This window comes from Euprymna scolopes, chromosome 22 (genome assembly GCF_053919585.1).
Source record: "Euprymna scolopes isolate OS-2025 chromosome 22, ASM5391958v1, whole genome shotgun sequence".
Taxonomy (NCBI): domain Eukaryota; kingdom Metazoa; phylum Mollusca; class Cephalopoda; order Sepiida; family Sepiolidae; genus Euprymna; species Euprymna scolopes.
In genome coordinates this window covers 4542513-4561879 of record NC_136503.1, presented here as the reverse complement: position 1 = coordinate 4561879, position 19367 = coordinate 4542513, and the positions used below count along the sequence as shown (strand labels likewise).

The 19367-nt window shown below is 30.8% G+C and overlaps 1 protein-coding gene across 26 annotated transcripts in view; it reads right to left on the bottom strand.

Moving 5' to 3' along the window:
• The window catches only part of LOC145243857 (oxidation resistance protein 1-like), an 886868-nt gene that overhangs the window by 866693 nt on the left and 808 nt on the right, over positions 1-19367 (bottom strand). The window lies entirely within an intron of this gene.

Here is a 19367-nt window from a genome sequence, read left to right as displayed (position 1 = left end):
CCTCGGGCATTTGTCTATTAAAATGGTCCTGTGACGATGGAAGTTATTTTTGGGCTCGTGGACTTTAAGTGTCTGAGGGAGTGGCACTCGTCTGACAAGACGTTGCAATCACCTCATATATATATATATATATATTCATATATATATATATATATATATATATTAGTCCTCGTGCAAAAGAGCAGGACACAAAATGTTTTAAATAATAATAACAGAATAACAATAACAAATACAAACTGAAATAGAGAGTAGGAGAGTTTTTATAAATACATGCAAAACCACATTCATTTTTTTTTTAATCCAAATTAATAAATTAAATAAAATATAATCTTAAAAAGATAGATACAAGTTATAAAAGCATTTCATTCAAGGCATGAAAATTGTTGAACAAAATGTTTTTACTATAGGCTTTAAAAATAAAGGTACAAGATTCAATTTGAAATTTATTTATCTTCAAAGTGCACTTTTATACATTTTACAAAGTAAGGTATTAAATTTTTATACCTTATATAAATATATATATATATATATATATATATATATATATATATATTTGATTGTATTTAGATAACAAAATTCATTTTCATACGTGAACATCAATTTGGTTATTTTTTTTTTAATCTATATAGATCTTTCAACCACTACTTTTTTCAAACTTCGAAGATTTCAAATTTGTGCAAACTCATAGCTAGTCCATATAAAACTTCTTTACTGACCATATTCCTGATGAAAAAGACATATTTTATATATAAGATGAAGAATGAAAGTTACATCTAACTTTATCATATCATCAAAGCAATAAAGATGGTAAAATCGAGAGAAAGACCTCTTTAAACTATGGTATTGTGAAGGTAAATGCTTCTCATCATCAGAAGAGAAGGGTTAGCATTATATATATATATATATATATATATATATATATATATAACTGCTTCGTTTACTCACATAAAATTAATATACGAAAGTATAAATTTATGCATAAATTTTAAGTATCTACTTCAGTGCTCAATACGTAGGTAGAGCTAGTTAGTAAGTTATAAAATACATATGGCGATTAAGCTACACTGAATATTCCACGTTTCATCCACTCTAGGATTTTTCAGACTTAAGAATCCTAGAGTGGATGAAATGCGGAATATTCAGTGTAGCTTAATCGCCATATTTATAAATTACTATATATATATATATATATATATATATATATATATATATATATATATATATATATTCTGCAGGGATTTTGTTCATAGAGTTAAATCCAGTGAATCCTGACTGTGTTTATGTAATAGTGCTCAGTAAAATTCAGAGCTATATAAAATTTATTTAGAGCCATAGCTATAAATTTTACTGAGCATCAGTGTAAAAATGAAACGGTATCCAAACATTTGTTCATATAAATAAAAATGTATGCTAAATATAACTTTGGAAGCTAGATATGATAGCGTCCAAGATATATCAATAAATTTACTTTGCACTGTAAAGGTGCATTATTTCAAATCTATGTCATAAATTATATTTAGCACACATCTACATAAAGTATCATTTCAATTAGCAATGATAAAACAATATCGATCCATAAATTTTTCAAAAGAAATTTCAGAAAAATAAAAAGTTACAGCGTGACATTAATAATATAAAAAAAAAAAAAAAAAAAAACTAACATTTTTCATGTATTTTTAAACCTACTTAGATCATGTATGACCATTAACTCTGCAGCCTATGAATAAAAATGAGATGATAGATCTACATAGGACAGTTTATGATATACAGAAATCAATAAAAATCAGAAATCGATATATATATATATATATATATATATATATATATATATATATATATATATATATATATATATATTAGAATAAAGTGACCTTCAAATAATGTTTGGAGCTGACATTTTTAAACAATGGATTATATAGCTTACATTACAGTAAGGGAGGTGAGGGTTATGACAGGGTCGGGGTGTTTCATGCGAGATGTTGGTACCATGCATGAAGCATTGTGGCATTTAGAGAAACGGTCTCTGACTTCTGCAACGTTTTCTGGTGAAATCATAACGTAGGGAAAGAAAATAAAACATTGATTTAGTGTTCGCGTTTAGATTTATAGAGGTTTAAAAAAAAAAAAAAATGTAGCAGCATTTGTTAGTAAATTTATTCATTGTATCATCAATCACGCAATTAAAATAACTCTGTGGAAAAAGAAAAGAAAAAGTTAATTTATTCATCCTTTATGGGTTTTTTCTTTCTTTTTTCCACACAAATGTTTCGTTTCGTTCGGAATCCATTTATTTTATTTGTTGTGTAACAATAGTTTCTTGTAGAAAAAAAAGAAAAAAAAGAATTGGTTATTTTCTATAATCGTGGCCTTTCTGGAAGAAATAGTCTAACAGAGCTTCGGAATAGAGGCCGCATCGTTTTTTTTTTTTGGGGGGGGGCGATTTCTAAATATAAGTTTCCAAAAATACTGCCGATTGCTTATTACCAAAAATAAATTTTAAAATAAGGTCTTTTATACTTTATTTGTAAAATTGACACAGACTTTATTTTAGTCGATATAGCTGAAAGCTCTAAACTTCTCCCTTAAAGGCAGTGGAAATTACGTTTTAAATTATAAATTGTGGCTTTAATTAAACACCGGCCATGAATCCAGTGCCAATTTTACAGTGAGCTTTTAAAAGCGGTATACATAGATATTTTGAAATTATTTAGTTCGACAATCTGCATTTCAAAACAATAAAGACGTCATGAAAACAGACGACCTCTATTCCGAAGCTCCGACACTATTTGGTTAAAAGCTCAAATGAACCTGAATAGACATTGGTCAAAAAACGCTTTTATTCAAGATAGAAATTGTATTTAAAATTCTCATGATCACAAAAATCATGTGGTCACCATTTTATTTAAATATAATAATGATACATGCATACATACGATTACGTAGTAGACTTCGACATTCGAAAGTGATTTTGAAGTCTTTAAACTGTCAATTCAAAAGTAATTTCTGTCAGGAATTAAAATTTTTAGACACGAAAGTCTAATATAGAGTGATCACTGATCAGTCTGGGATAAATTGAAGGTATCTGTTTTGTCCCCGATAAAAAAAAATCCTTCTAGACTGAGGCAATTTTCATTTCCAATCATGGGGAACTTGGATTTTTCACACATTAATTTTTTTTTAAAGACCTTGTAGGGAGGCAAGTAAATATAGACACTAAAGTCAAGTATTATGGTAGATTTGTGCTCATAAACCCAAGTAATCAGGAAGCGCTACTATTCTAGAAAAGAACCGTTAAAAGAATTAAAATTCAACAAATTTCAATGTTTGTTTTCAGTTGAAATATTATATTTACTAATTAATCACGAATAATAAATCGGATCGATGATTGAACAATAGGATCATCTCAAATCTAAATCCTTTGAGGTTTTGAGAAAACAATAAAAATGGTGTCTAAAAAGGATTAACAAATGAATAAAAAAAAAAAAAACAATAAATCAGAATGTGGAAAAACAAAACAGAAAAATTACCAGAGAATACTAGATTTTGTTTTTGCTTTTCTTAATAAAAAGCTATATTCTAATCAATATATATATATATATATATATATATATATATATATAACTACTTTATTTATTCACATAAATTTAATATACGAAAGTATAGATTTATGCGTAAACTTAAAGTATTTACTTCAAAAGTGCTCAATACGTAGATAGAGCTAGTTAGTAATTTATAAAATATATATGGCGATTAAGCTACACTGAATATTCTGCGTTTCATCCAACTATAGGATTCGTCTATAGGATTCGTCAGGCTTATGCGCATAAGCCTGACGAATCCTATAGTTGGATGAAACGCAGAATATTCAGTGTAGCTTAATCGCCATATATATTTTATAAATATATATATATATTTTATAAATATATATATATATATATATATATATATATATATATATATCAACATTAAAAATAAGAACTCGATATATTTTCATGTTCATAAGGTTATTCACCTTTTTTTCAATAAAGATTCTTTTACTCAAATATTTCGTTTCAAAAAGATAAAAATTGAAATTTAATAAAAAAAACAAATGACAGAAAATTAGGTTCATTAATACAATAGTGGTGCGTGCAGTCGGAAAATAAACTTTTTTTCCGTTTAGGGGCACAGAAACCATGAGACTTTTCACCTTTAAACTTTATAACAAGAATTGAATTTCAAATGAATTCATTTGACAATGTCGAAATTTATTCCTATTAAAGAAATGATCGTCAAGGTGATGATTTCGAAGTGATTTAAGCTACAGAGTGTAAGAAAACAAAAATTTTCATTTACAAATTTATTAATACGTTTTACCCTAACAAAAGTTAGACTTTAGAGTGGGGGTTCATTTAATGCCAAATGATCAATCATCTGCCCAGAAAATGTTATGATCATCCAGTTTTTGAACACATAGAGGACGGAACGAGCACATTAGGGACACTAAAAGTAGTTACTCGTTCTGATAGAACTTTCCAATGTAGTAAAAAAATAAATAAATAAATAAATTTAAACTGAGTGAGTGAGTGAGTGAGTCACTCACTCACTCACTCAGTTTAAATTTATTTATTTATTTTTTTTTTTACTACATTGGAAAGTTCTATCAGAACGAGTAACTACTTTTAGTGTCCCTAATGTCACTGAGTGACCAATAACTTTCTGGCCAAATGATTATTTAAATGAGGTAAACCCTCACTCAAAATTCTAATTGATTTCTTAGAATTTTTCCATGTATTGCCTGGGGGTGTCGTTCAATCTAAATGTAAAAAAAAAAAAAAAAAAAAAAAAAAAAATAGAATCTCATTTTGATTTTTGTCGGTGATAGCATGGGGGGGATCAAAAGGTAAATTGTTATCCGTTTATTTTTTATATCTCGCATACATTAAAAATTGCACATGGTGCGACGGTTGGGGGGGGTAAAGTAACATTTTCTTTTAATATTATAAAAATTCACATACATTCTTAAATATACCGAATAAAAAGATTTTTTTTTTTTTAATTCAAATATAACCATGGTCTGTTTATTTAGAAACTATGAGGTAATAATTGTATTATTATGAGGAGAAAAGCGACTTTCTTTTCTCCATCTAAATATAGTAACAATCGCCAACATAATGTGGCGTTGTGGTTACAAGCACGGACTTTACGTGGAGTTCTGTATCACTTTAATAATTCTATTCGGAATGAACCATGCCACAAACATGGATTAAGTGAGTGGACGGGACTCGGCCTTAGTTGTGAAATTAGTCTTGAAGGAAAATTGGAGAATTTTCAGAATATGTACGGAAATGAAAAGCCGCAAAATTGAATTCCCATAAAAAAAAAAACAAAAAAAAAAAACACTTTTATTCAATTTTCATGTCGAAATTAGTAACATATTACTTTATTATTACATTAAACATGTACTTTCACACTTTTACAATCCACTGATCTGCCATTGTTATTTTTTTTTTAAATGTAACTTAAACAAGGGAAGTAACTCATAGTTTAGAATGTTAATGACGTAGAATTTTTAAAAATAAAACCATGAAATAAATAAAATGAACCATAACATATTTTGTGAGGTAACTGTGGGATGTTTTAAATAAACATAAAATAAACTGAACATAACAGTGATTTTTTTAAATTTTTAACTGGGTAAATTGCGAACCTGGCAGAAATCCATATACCTTAAGATATATTAATCTGCCTTTGATAATTTGAAAAAAAAAAAAAAAAAAAAAAAATTATATATATATATATATATATATATATATAAATGTATGTTTATATGTGTGTGTGCGTGCGTGCGTGCTGTTCAATCTAGCAAAAATAGTTGTGCTATTGTCTTCAAGATGACAATCTCCTGATCCTATTCGTCGAATTTGGTTTCAAGACACATTTGTGTCATTCTCGATATGCCATAACTATCTGGGAGTAATAATATTTAGCAATTTTAGGTTTGACAACAACCACTTGTTTTCCATATCCAACAGGATAAATACAAAGCTTTACATGTTGCATATCAAGAACTACCAAATTTCTCATGAATGGCATTGGTCAAATTAATTCGGCCTTCCAAGCGAACTATAGGCCCTGGACCATTGGCACTAATAAGGTCCCACACCAAAAACTGAACCTCTACCACCTTGCAGCGTTTAAACTGCACCTAGGATTAAATTTTTTGTTCTTCCTTTGACAGACGTACTGCCTACCATCACTGCCTACCCTACTGAACTTGCTTTCATCACTAAAAATCACTTTTTAGTGATATGAAGAGCCATGATCTTCACTCCATCCGACGAAATCCAGACGGCATTTTCTGTTCTTTACAGAAATCATTGCCTTGCATCTTTCAACACAGCCTCACAAATTAAATTCCTTCAATCTGTTCTTAACTGTAGAAAGAGAGCATTTTTTTTAACAAGATTATACTGTTGTTGAATTTGGGGAGCCGTTTCAAGTCTGTTTCTGAGGCTGCGGATCTTGATTGCATTGTCTTTCGTATAAAAAGTAACTCTAGGATGACCAGATTTCGGGGCATCACAAACACTGCTGGTGTTTTTGCATCACATTTCAATCTGCAGCTGATTTCTTGATTGGATAAACCAGAAAGGTGGAGATTAATGAGCTGCTGATGGTCACTTAAGAGAAAGTCGAGACATATGGACTAAATGTTACGTTGTATAACCTGGAACAACAACAATTATGATTAGAGATGATTTGTTGCCCAAAAGCTGGTTTTAAGCTCATTTGTTGCTGCAGAGTTTCTTTTTTCTTCTGGATTTGAAATTAATTTTTTTAACTTGACATTAACATTAGGATACTTCAATTAAAAGTCAAATATGAACAGGTAAAATTATAGCAGAATAAAAGGCAAATCAAATGAGGTATAGGTTATTTAAATAGTTATATTATATTTAGCTTAAATTTGCGGTGTTTGAAAAAAATGACAAGTGCAGACTTTCTTTTTGGTGCCACTATATATCGGCCACCAATTCCAAGTATTTAAGCCCATTTCAAAAACTTTTCAGGAATTGGAAGTTACCTCCCCATCTATCATACGAACACTTCCGAAAATTCTGAAATAATACCAGCCTTTCTCTGCTCGCCCCCAGCATTGTTTTAGTCATCTTTAACTGGAACCAAACAATCTTGCTCACTATAAAACTTAACACACAATATCGACACAATCATACAATCTCACCTATTTTGGATAAAAGTGATTAACCAATGGTCAGAAATTAAATTCTTATTTAGGTTTTAAAGTCTTGAAAATATCATTTTCATTCACAATGGCAATTAAAACAAAAGTTTTAATGGAATTTAATGAATTAAAAATAAATGATTAAACAATATACTTTAGGGGAATTAAAAAATATGTTGCTCAACATTGTGCTTACTATAAACCTTTTTATTTTTTAATTTTACAAAAGAAAATAGGTTTAATACAGTTTAATATAAAAACATTACTATAGCCATTTCGAAACAGAGAGGCCATTTTTCACCATGATTGTGTCTTAACATGCTTTCTGATGCATTATGGTCGCATTTTTTGTTTTCGTGGGAATTGTTTCGAAATGGACATATTTCACACAATTGGGATAAAACTGATCAGTCTTAAATTGTATTTTTAATCCAAATATTTGCACAAAAAATTTAAAAAAAAGAAATTGACAAAAAACATGTAAACAAGACGTAGAAATATTCAAATTGGCCTCAAATTGTGCATGTAATATTAGAACAGGTAAAAATGGCACAAATTAACAATTAGGAAAAAAAAATGCCAAAAAGCCAAAACATAACTGGATAAGCATAATAAATATCTGTTCTTCAATGTGGAATAGGAACTCTACGGTCAATTAGTTTTGGTTTTTTTGATGAATTAGAACACGTTTTCTTAACGGTTCAATTATTAAACAGAACACTGATAGAAACATGTGTTACTAGCTGGCCTGTATCCCGGCGTTGCTTGGGAAAATACAGTATTCGTTTACTTCCTCACCAGAAAGTTAGACACAAAGTCATGTATGGGTTGGATGAAAGTGTTTTGTTATGAATGAACTGGATTTGAACCTGAAAATTTTAAGTTTTCAGTCTGTGTAGTTAACCACTTAGTCATTGTCACTCCATTTAAAAGGTAGAGTAACTCGAGAAATTCCAGCTTCCAACCATGAACCATTGAATGCCACTTATAGTTTGATAGGCAGCACAACTTTATAAATAGATATTATACATAATTTATCTTTTTAAATAGAACTGATTAATTGTATTTTGGAGACCAAAGACAAATGGTGGTGTTAAATTTATTTAATTCTTATCTTCGAGTGATATCTGACCTTGATAAGTGAGTATCTAGTTTTAAATGAATGTCAGATAGGTAATAGGAATACACCGTTTCGTTTGCGATTGCAAAGTTTCAGAGGCATTGAATTTAATGGACAACATATAGACACTGTTAGACTTCAGTTTATGAACATCTCTGAATCGAAACAATGGTTTTAAAAATGGAGGTGGCAAAAAACCTAGGAGTTCAACGTTTCGCCAGTCCTATGCATGCTTTTTCAACACTAAGAATGGTCAATGCAGGCTTTTTACTTCTGCTTGAATAAGACTTACTTGAATAAGACAGGCGAAACGTCTAGCTTCTTGGTCTTTCCATCTCCATTTTGAAAACCATAACATCAGATTTTTATCCCCTTGTTATAATCATATGTATATAGGTCTTCCCACACACACTTGAATTAAAGTTGAACAAGATTTTCTTCACAAAATTATCCCATCAAACTGTACTGATACAGTATATATAGTATTAATACATAGTATCTATAGAAAGATAGAAACTGAAAAATTCATTCTATTGTCTTGATTTGCTTCAGTTGGAGTTTATCCATTACACCTCTAGATTGCCTTCTATAAATTACCTACATGTAATATTTTTATTCATATAGATAAGTATTACATAGTCGCTATACTGAACATGCTAATGTTCCGGACAGTTGGTTTACTAAAAAAGTCACACATCATCAGGTGATGCAAAAAACTATTTGCCACTGAAGGCAGCTGGTTCTCAAAGCCATAGAATATATATATATATATATATATATATATATATATATATATATATAAAATGAAGTCGTATTCTTGTCTGTTTGTTCACAATTTGGTTAATACATACAGAAGGTACATTGCTTTACAAATAGATTTTAACACAACTGGCATTTATTCCCTTTTATTTCTGCATGATTTTGTTTATATATTATTCATTCAAAAGGAATCAACATTCAAGAGGTCATCTCATTTGCATATTACATTAAAAAATCTTTTTTGTTGTTACATTTTCAACCTAAACAATGCACAGTGCCACTTTGACCTATCAGGAGCATAAGTTGCAGGGATACTATGTAGGAAGCTGAGCAGCAAAATATCTGTTCACGTGACACTTGAACTTCAGTATGTCAGTACAGTTGGAGAACCAGGAAGGGTATCCCAAAGTCTAGCAGTTTTGGAGAAGTAACTATTAGAGTAGAAGGCTTTCTTACATCTAGGGGTTTCTACTGTGTAGAGGTGAAACTTTGCTGCTTGTCGGGTTTGTCGGGGGTATCTATGTCGAGGGGGGTACAAGGGCTTATAGCTCGTCAGATCATCCATTAAAATACTTGCAAAACAGGCAGGGGGATGCAACATTTTGTTGATGGGACAGAGGTTGAAGTTTAGATGACTGTTCAGAACCTATCAGGTTAGCGATTCTCTTTTGAACCGTGTCCAGGAGTGAGAGACTAATAGCAAATGCACCAGCCCAAATGTGACAACAATACTCCATACATGGGCAAATGGTGGCCTCGTTGAGATAAAGGATACTTTCAGGCATAAGTAACTTTCTAGCACGGTAGAGAGAGCCCACCTTTTTCACAGCAGCCTTGGCAATACTCTCGATGTATCTGTTCCAACTCATGTTCCCTGTGAACATTAAGCTAAGGAATTTGAACAAAGTACTTTCGGGTAATGTATCTTTAGCCATAGCTATTGGTGGTTGAGAAGTGATAGATATATATATATATATATATATATATATATATATGTATATACATATATACACATACACACCAATTAACAAGGCTATTAAAAGTGTTCATTAAAAGAAGAGCAATATATATATTTTCATTGATATAGACAAACTTATAAGGTTGCAACACCCGACATGCCAATGCCTCGGACAGATGGCTGGTTAAAATCACAAGTCCTCATCAGGCGACTTAAAAAAACAAAAACAAAAAAAGGTTCGTCTTCCACAGAAGAAGAAGACCAGTTCTCACAAAAAAAAAAAAAAAAAAAAAAAAAAAAAAAAAATCTTTTTGCGGTTTTAACCAACCATCTGTCCGAAATACCAGCACATCTAGTGCCGGGACCCCACAAACCCATTTATGTCAATATATATATATATATTTTTTTTTTTTAGTCTGACTGTCTGTTCTACTGTATACATAGTCCCTTAGCCTATCTGTTTATCTATTCCACTTTTTCTCGGAAACTACCGAGCTGATCTAGCTGAAATTTTGTATAAGCTTTTGTCATAAGGTGCAACAAACTAAGTATTATAGTACTTGTTTGATGCATAGTAAAAGACTCATAGGGATTAGTATTTAATGCAAAACGGAACATAAATTTAACCATCATTTTATCATAAAGCACCCATTCTAAGTCGACGGGCTATAACTTTGACCATTTTTTAAATGGGTTAAAAACTAGCATTATATATATATATATATTACTCCTTATCTTGAGTTGAGCATATTGGGAAGTGATACACGAATTACCATTAGCGTATAAAGCGATGCTCTTTGTGTAAACAAATCGAGCTTAAGTATTTCGGACAATGTTAAAACATTAATTCACAACTCGCACAGCAGCAGCCAGTTAGCGTAATGGTTAGAAGCCTTGACTGTGGTATAGGTGGTCAGGTTTCGATCCTGGCTTGAGGTAGTTGCTTGTCTAGCCGCACTGATGAGCTGTGATACAGCGAAACAGTACTGTATGTGGATATATATATATATATAAATAAAAAGAAAATACTGTCCCACTTTTTAACCATTACTGAAATTTTAATGATATTTAGAAATTCAGAAAACTAAACAAGTGATAAATTCTTTTTTTCAAAATAAATCATTATTTTAAAACTTGAATTTTCGATGCAAAGCCTTCTATTATAAAATAATAGACATTTTCTTTTATCTTAGTTTTAGTGACATATTTGTCACTAGTAATAGAAACCCGCTTGTTGTTTTTGGTGGTTGAGGTTCAATGTCGATATGCAAGGTTATATGTTGGCAGCACTTGTTGAAATAATAAAAATAGTCTCACTTTTGAAGCATTTTGAAGTTTATAGACTTCAAAAGTGAGACTATATTTTGGACAGAAAAAAAAACTTGTTTTATATGGAAACGAGGCTTCCTTCGTAAAACCAGAATAGTAGTCTTGTAAACAATTGACTTGTGTATGAAAAATTTATAAGTTTGATTCTATTTGTCCGTTTTTCATGTCCTTCTGAAGATTCTTATTCAATTGTATAATTTCTAATGATAAAATTGCCTCCAAATAATCAACTTTATTTTACAATTTTATTAGCCTTGTTGAAATCTAAATCAGATTGTAATTCCTTTAGAATGCCACCATAAGTGCTAATCTCAATAAGCACCCTGCCCTCTTTCTATATTAAAAAAATCATACAGATGTTTCTTTATATGTGATGGAAAGAAAATCACGTAAATTGATCAAATAGTTATTTTTTTTTTTTATAAAAGAAAAATCATTTAAAGTTTTGTCAATGTAATCCCCTCCCCCAATCCATCCCATTCATTTTCTAAAATTTTGCAAGTTTGAATTACTTGGAATTCTCTCTTGTTCCTTCAGTCTGTTTACAAAATGGCGTTGCGAGGCAGTTGCTCCTTTGTTAACCATAAAATTTGATGTTCTTATTTAAAAATAAAACTACTTGATCAATGTTTACAAGATTTTTGGAATAAGATTTTCTTTCCATCACTTGTACGTACATCATACAAGTTTGTTCTCTCTCTCTCTCACATCCAGTAGTTTTGTTTTTATAAAATAAAACTTTTTGTCGCCCACAAAATATTGTTGCTATTATCATGATATGCCAGGGAGGTAATTCGTTTATTGTTTAAATGAACAAAAAAGTTGATTTCTCTCTCAAAGTTTGAATTATTTCCCTTGATTGTCACTATGATGCCGATAATGTTGGTGATATTCCATGAGAGGCTAAAAGTTGAATTTATTTTATAAAAATAAAAGTACTGGATGAATTTCTATTTTTTTAGTGAATGGTACTTATTTTCCATCACAAATAAAGAAATAAAGATTTCTTGCTTTATTTTTTCTTCATTTTATTTACTTTTGTCATGGTACTTAAAGTTTTAAATTAAAAGGACAATAACACTAATACCAGGATCGCTGGAATCAATGGTAAACCAGATAAGTACATCACAAGCGTTAAGCATCCAGATGGACTTACCCTGGGATTGACCTACGAGATCTGTAAGGGATTTTAGAAACATTTCGAAGAGCGATTTACGCAACAACCTGGTCTCCCTGTCTATGATTTTGGCAACTGAACAAATTGCCAGGACTTGGTCTGCCCAGCAGAGGAAATGCTAGATCTTGCGTTCTTCGAATGCAGCAAACTCTAGTAGTATTAGGCGTATGTCAACGAGATGGCAGCTTGTATCGACCCCGAGCATCCTCACCCACTTGATGCATCCTATGTCACCCACAGTGCCGAGCCACCATGGGACAAACAGAGACGAATGGTGTTTCTCGCGATTCTAACTGTAGCAAGAATCGTGATGTGGACGTCATGACTGAATGAGAAACGTGGTGTTGGATTTTTGCTGATCAGGATCTGATTGCATTCTTCAAGCACCAACTAAAAGTCAAGGGAAATAACTTGTAGATTAAATGAAACTTCCGTTTTTAAACGCAGCCGATGTTGGTTGTACTAATCATTTAAAATAAATTATGTAAATTGAATTAAAAATAAATCAAATTTATATAATATTTCTAAATAGAATATTTAAAGCAATTTATTACTAATTTCCATTGACAATTAAAGCCAATTATTACATCTAAGAAACCAATCTATACAACCATTATATATGTGTGTGTTTTTATTTGTTTTTGTTAGCGATACTTTCTTGAACGAATTCAATTATTCATACGAAAGTGCATTTTTACCTAAATGCGAGTTGGAAATAATTTTCCCTTTGACCAATTTGGTACCTCCTAAATGGGGAGCGGCATATATATTATTTTTAAAATATAATTATCCACTGATAATTATATTTTCATCGTCTACGACTCATCAAAGTTGCTGAATCTAGTGAGATTCGAAATCGGGACCTCGTGAAAACCTGATATTATACTATATTTTGGTTGTGTAGCCAAACTTATATGCTAAACGGATATTCTACTTTTTCAATCCAAAGACGGCAATACAAAAATAACGTAAACATTGATCAATTAGTTTTATTTTTAAATAAGAAAATCAAATTTTATGGCTAAACGAGGAGCGACTGTCTCGCAACGTCATTTTGCAAACAGGCCGAAGGAACAAGGTAGAGAATTCCAAATAATTCAAACTCTAAATTTTAGAAAATGATAGGATGGGTTGGCGGGAGGGGGTGGGATATATTAACAAAACCTTAAATGTTTTTCTTTATAAAAATAACTATTTGACCAATTTACGTAATTTTCTTTCCGTCGCATAGCCATATGATTTTTTAATATAGAAAGAGAATGGGGTGCTTATTGAGATTGGCACTTGTGGTGGCGTGGTGGCATCTAAAATTAAAGAAAATAAAAAAAATGTCTGTATGCTGTATGTACCAGTCACGGGACGAGGATGAAAAGTTCCAAAAATCACGAAATTTAATCAATTTTTTTTTTTTTTTTACTCAAGAAAATCAAATTTTACTATTTCGATGAGGGTGAAAAGAAAATGCAACCAACGAATCGGTGAACAAAGGCAGACAACCGTAATGCATATGAAAACTTCAAATAATCACCGATTACCTCCCCTTATTATGTTCCATGGAGAAATATGACATCGTCTGTCACTTATCGGTTAAAAAAATTTTTTTTTAAATAACGGTAAATTTGTTTTCATAAATTGATCAATTGTGATTTTTGGAATAGACAATCTTCATTCCATGGCAAGTGGGTATAAAATAAGTTTATTTTTATTTTTTTGTTTATCGTTAAAAGTGACAAACGGAATAAGCGTTGAGGGCGGTTCTGGTAAAGCGTCACTTTTTGTTTCGAAAAATATTTGGTACTTCTACAGTTTATCGCCGAAAATGGAGACGCCATTTTTTCGCGCACCTGTCGGATTTTAATCAGAAGGAGAAATCAGTATTTTAAACTATGACCGAAGTATTAAATAAATAACAAAAAAATTAAACTAGATAATGATTTTTCGGTTTCATTTAAATTCATTTGTCGTTGACCCTTCAAATTTGATTTAATTCAAAAAGTTTCATTAAAATTATTTATTTGTTCGAAAAAAAAAAAAAAAAAAAAAAAAAAAAAAAAAAAAAAAAGCTATTTTATAAAAATCCAATGTTGCTTTCATTACAAAATTGTTTTATTAGAATTATATTTAGTACTTGTACAGTTTAATCAAGACATTAAAAAAATGAAAATATCGAGAGAAAAAAAAAGGTTATATTGTACGTATCCGTTTTGAACTGAAGATCTCCGAAAAATAATTCCACTTAATTTGATCGAGTAGTAGTTTTTTTTTTTGTTTTTTTACATGTTTTTATAGCAACACATTGAAGGTAGACATCTTTGAATTTTTTAAATTTTTATTTGGCTTTTTAGAACGCGCCACGGGGAGATAACTCAATTTAAAGCGCCGACACTCCCTCCCAATCTTTAATCCTAGCTTTTCTTCCTAAAAATCGAACCTTTCGCTCGGTATCATAACAAATTATTTTTTTTTTTTTGCTGTAAAAAAAAAAAAAAAAAAAAAAAAAAATCTACTCGATGAAATTAAGTGAATTTTTTTTCGGCTGAGAACTTCATTCCATAACTGATACGTACAATTTAAACTTTTTTCGATACTTTCATTTTTTAATGTCTTGATTAAACTGTACAAGTACCTTATATTTTCTTAAGAAACTTTTCAAGAAATGTTTTTAAAATTATATTTTGATAAAATGGGTTTGTTTTACTATACACAGATTCGAAAAAGTTGTCACAAAACAAATATAGAACAAATAAATGTTATCAAAGGCAAGATAAGTTACTTTTCTACCAAACTGGATATGTTTTTAGTGTTTATATTTAATGTAACATGTTTATTCAGCTCGAAAAACATACAGGGTTTACCGATGTATTGGCAAATTTAAAATGGCATCCGACTTTCTCTTTGAGGCGATATGTTTGGGAAAATGAGTTATAAATAATAATAAAAAAAAAAAACAGACACAATACTGTTAGAAACTCGCTCAATATATGTTACCCGACCGTGACATAGGCTGACATATATTCGGCGGATTTTTAACAGTATTTTGATTTTTTTATAACTATAACTCCTTTTCCCAAACTTACCATCTCCGAGAGAGAGAGAGAGAGAGAGAGAGAGAGAGAGAGAGAGAGAGAGAGAAAGAGAGAGTCGGCCGCCATTTAAAATTTTCCAATATATCGGTAAACACTACATGTTTTTCGAGCTGAATAAGCATGTTACATTAAATATAAACACTAAAAATATATTCAGTTAGGTAGAAAAGTAACTTATCTTGCTTTTGATAACATTTATTTGTTCTATATTTGTTTTGTGACAACTTTTTCGAATCTATGTGTACAGTAATACAAACCCGATAAAATTTATCAGATAAATTTTTATACAGTAAATGTTTTGGCTTTCAAATGGCGCTCCCCACCCAGTTTAGACAATTATGAATATGTCATTTCATTTTCTGCTTTTAATAAAAAAAATATATTTATGCTTTATGAAAAACTTTCCCGTTTTCATTAATTAAATCGACACATTTTCAATTAAACAATGACGAATATATGTTCTCTTTCACTTTCTTTATTAACTTTTTTTCATAGTTCTTTCCGGAAGTAATTAATATCTAGTTTGATTTGTTTGTTATTTATTTTTAACTTCAGTCATAGTTTAAAATACTGATTTCTCCTTCGGATTAAAATCCGACAGGTGCGCGAGAAAAAAAATGGCGTCTCCATTTTCGGCGATAAACTGTAGAAGTACCAAATATTAAAATAAAAAATGTTGCCAAAAATTGTCTAAAATTTACAAAGCGATATCTAATTGACAGATGGAAAAAAATTAAACCACAAATAAATATTATTAATTATGTTTTCGTCTGTATCGTTGAAGCTGATAAGAGTGGAATTTCATTCTTTACGAGGTCAAAGTTCAACATAGATTTTCAGGTCAAAAAAAAAAAAAACTTCTTTCTATCTCCCTCCTCTTATCCCTCCTCCATTTTCACATACACACAATAAATAAAAAATTTAAAAAAAAAAAAAAAACAAGTTCATATAAGGCAAACAAGTAATCCCTCCCCCCCGTGTTGATAAAATTTTAGGTTTCTGATCACAGCAATGTCGACACTCATGAATTATTATTGGATTTAAAATGAAAAGAATGCCTAGTTATTTCTTGAGAATAATAGTCGAGAAATGCAGATTTTATTGTTGGGGAAAAGAAAATAAATCGATTTTTATTTATTAATAGATTGAAACCAAACAAGCAACAGCGTAGAATAAAATAATTATAAGAATCCTATTTTTTTTAATTAAATTTATCTGAATGCATTTTGGTTTAATCGCAAATATGTCAGTTCTCGTTTACGTGCATCATCATCCTCACGAAGGCAGAGTTAAAAACAAGGACGGTTTTAATGAGGAAAATCCAGCTCCCAAAAGGGGTATTCTGAATCAAGACAAAAATTAAAATTGGCCCGATCTAGAATTTCTGATTTGAATAAAGTTCCGTCGGTGTTTGTTTACATTTACGTCAGCTGATATTTGTGCTTGACAACGAATAACAGTTTGCTGTTGACTATGAGTCGATTATTCTTTTGGTTTGTCAAAAGATTGAAAGTTTAGGAAGCTTCATCCTTGGAATCAAGGTTCATCCCCTCCTCCCCCCATACACATTGAAAACTGGCCTCGTGGGGAAGACAGTTTAATGTCGGGAATATCAATCGCCTCACCCCTATGGGGGAGGGGGACACTGGAGTTTGGGAAAATATTAATTTTCTCCCGACCCGACTGCAGACGGAACAGCCCCGATGGTCGTGTGTCTTCGTCTCCCCACGAGAACAAGTTCGACGCAAAGTTGGTTTTTAATGTAGAGAAAAAAAAAATCTGCCTTTCCCTCCTACGCAAGCAAAATAAAATAAGGGGCAATGTGGCACATTGCCAATGTGCATTCACTGGTTGTCCGTCTTACAAAGAGGGTTTATTCCGAAAGCCGTTCTTAACATGGGGGTTATTCCGAAAGCCGTTCTTAACATGGGGGATGGGGGTGTTTATTCCGAAAGGCATTTTTCAACCATCCATGTTAAGAACGGCTTTCGGGATAAAAGCCCTTTGCAGGTTGAACAACCAGAACACATTGACCAAAATAAGAAATATGTACTCTCAGAGTACTCTGGATAGAGACAAATTACAATTGCCTCAATCTAGAAAGATTTCTTCACTGATTGAGATTAGAAAAGATTAAACGTAATGTCAGAGCAGATACTACAAAAAGAACAGTAGCAAACTTGGTAGAGATGATGCGCATTTTTATGAATGAAAAACAAAATACAAATTCTACAGCGATAATCCAAATTATTACGGAGGATTAAACAAAGTAACGAGCACAAAAATAGAATTTACATACACGCTAGGTTTTAATAAGTTATTTTTTTTTAAAGTCTGACAGAATAGAATGACAAAGAATTTAAAATACAAGAAACGCGCTTGAAGAGAGATCATCATTATTGAGCAGGTGGTTTTGTCTCCATTCATTTGGCAAAACTAATCACGTAAATAGACACGACGTTGTTACACAACACTGCTTTCAAATTATTTCGTTTTCTTTTCTCACCTTTATTAAGTGAGAATAATAGGAAAGAAAAAGAAACGTATTTAAATTTTCGGTACTTGTCATCTATGTTACCTCATTCTTAACATGAGGAGGGAAAGGTGTTTTGTAACTATTCTGTACTTTCCCCTAACAATTTAATAATACAATATATTCCTCAAAAATTAAGGTGCGAATGCAGAGAGTGATCCGCGCTATTTTTTAAATCGTATTTCCACGTTTAATTAAAGTTTTTTTTTTATTCAATTGTAAGGCTGAAGTACAGAATAGTTACAAAACACTCTCCCCTCCCCATGTTAAGAATGGCTTTTTAAATAATAACGTTATTATTTACGTCCGGCGGATCACTCTCTGCACTAGTACCAAAATCAAATTTAACTTGAAAATGCTTTTTTTCTGTTTAAATAGCGTGCTAACATAGTATCAAATTGTTTGATACATTAGCGCAATAAAAATTTCGCGTTGTTTTTATTTCTTTTGATTCGGGAGAACAAAATTAATACGAAATACTCGACTGTTTTTAATTACAAGCAGAAATTGTTTGGAATTCGGTAGTTTAAATGCTTCAAAATTACTGTCGAATTTAGATGGCCATGATGTAAACATCGGCCATTTTTCTATTAATAATGGATTAAAAATTGCGTAAATTTTTATTCGAATTTTTTAGAAGCTTTTGGAATTTTTTTAATGAAAAAAGGATCATTTATTATTCTTGGAGAAGAATTATCTATTTTAAATAGATTTATATTTCGTATTTTTTTTTTTTCACTCAAATCTTTGAACGTGGTTGAATTAAAAAAAATCACGTGAAAACATTAATTATTTGTATTCGCCTATAAAAAGTTCCTTTAAAAAGTGGACTTTAAAGAAATTCTTAAAACTTAGCGTCAGAGTGCATTTTAATTTAGAAAAAAGTGGGAATTATTTATTGAATTTCAATTCGTCTAAAATGATAATGTAAAGAAAACGGTCATTTTATGTAAATTTAAAAAAAAATGGATTTGGTTCAAGTGAATAAGATTGTTGGGGTGGGGCATTATTCATTGGTTATATTGAAGATAACTACCACTGAAATGACCATTAACCAAACAATACCAACGTAATCATCAAATTATCATAAATGGTTATAAAACTAGGATTAATTTGGTTACAATAATGTTTTTTCACTGGCAGACATTTTAAAGCTGAAATCTTCATTAAACAGTTTTTT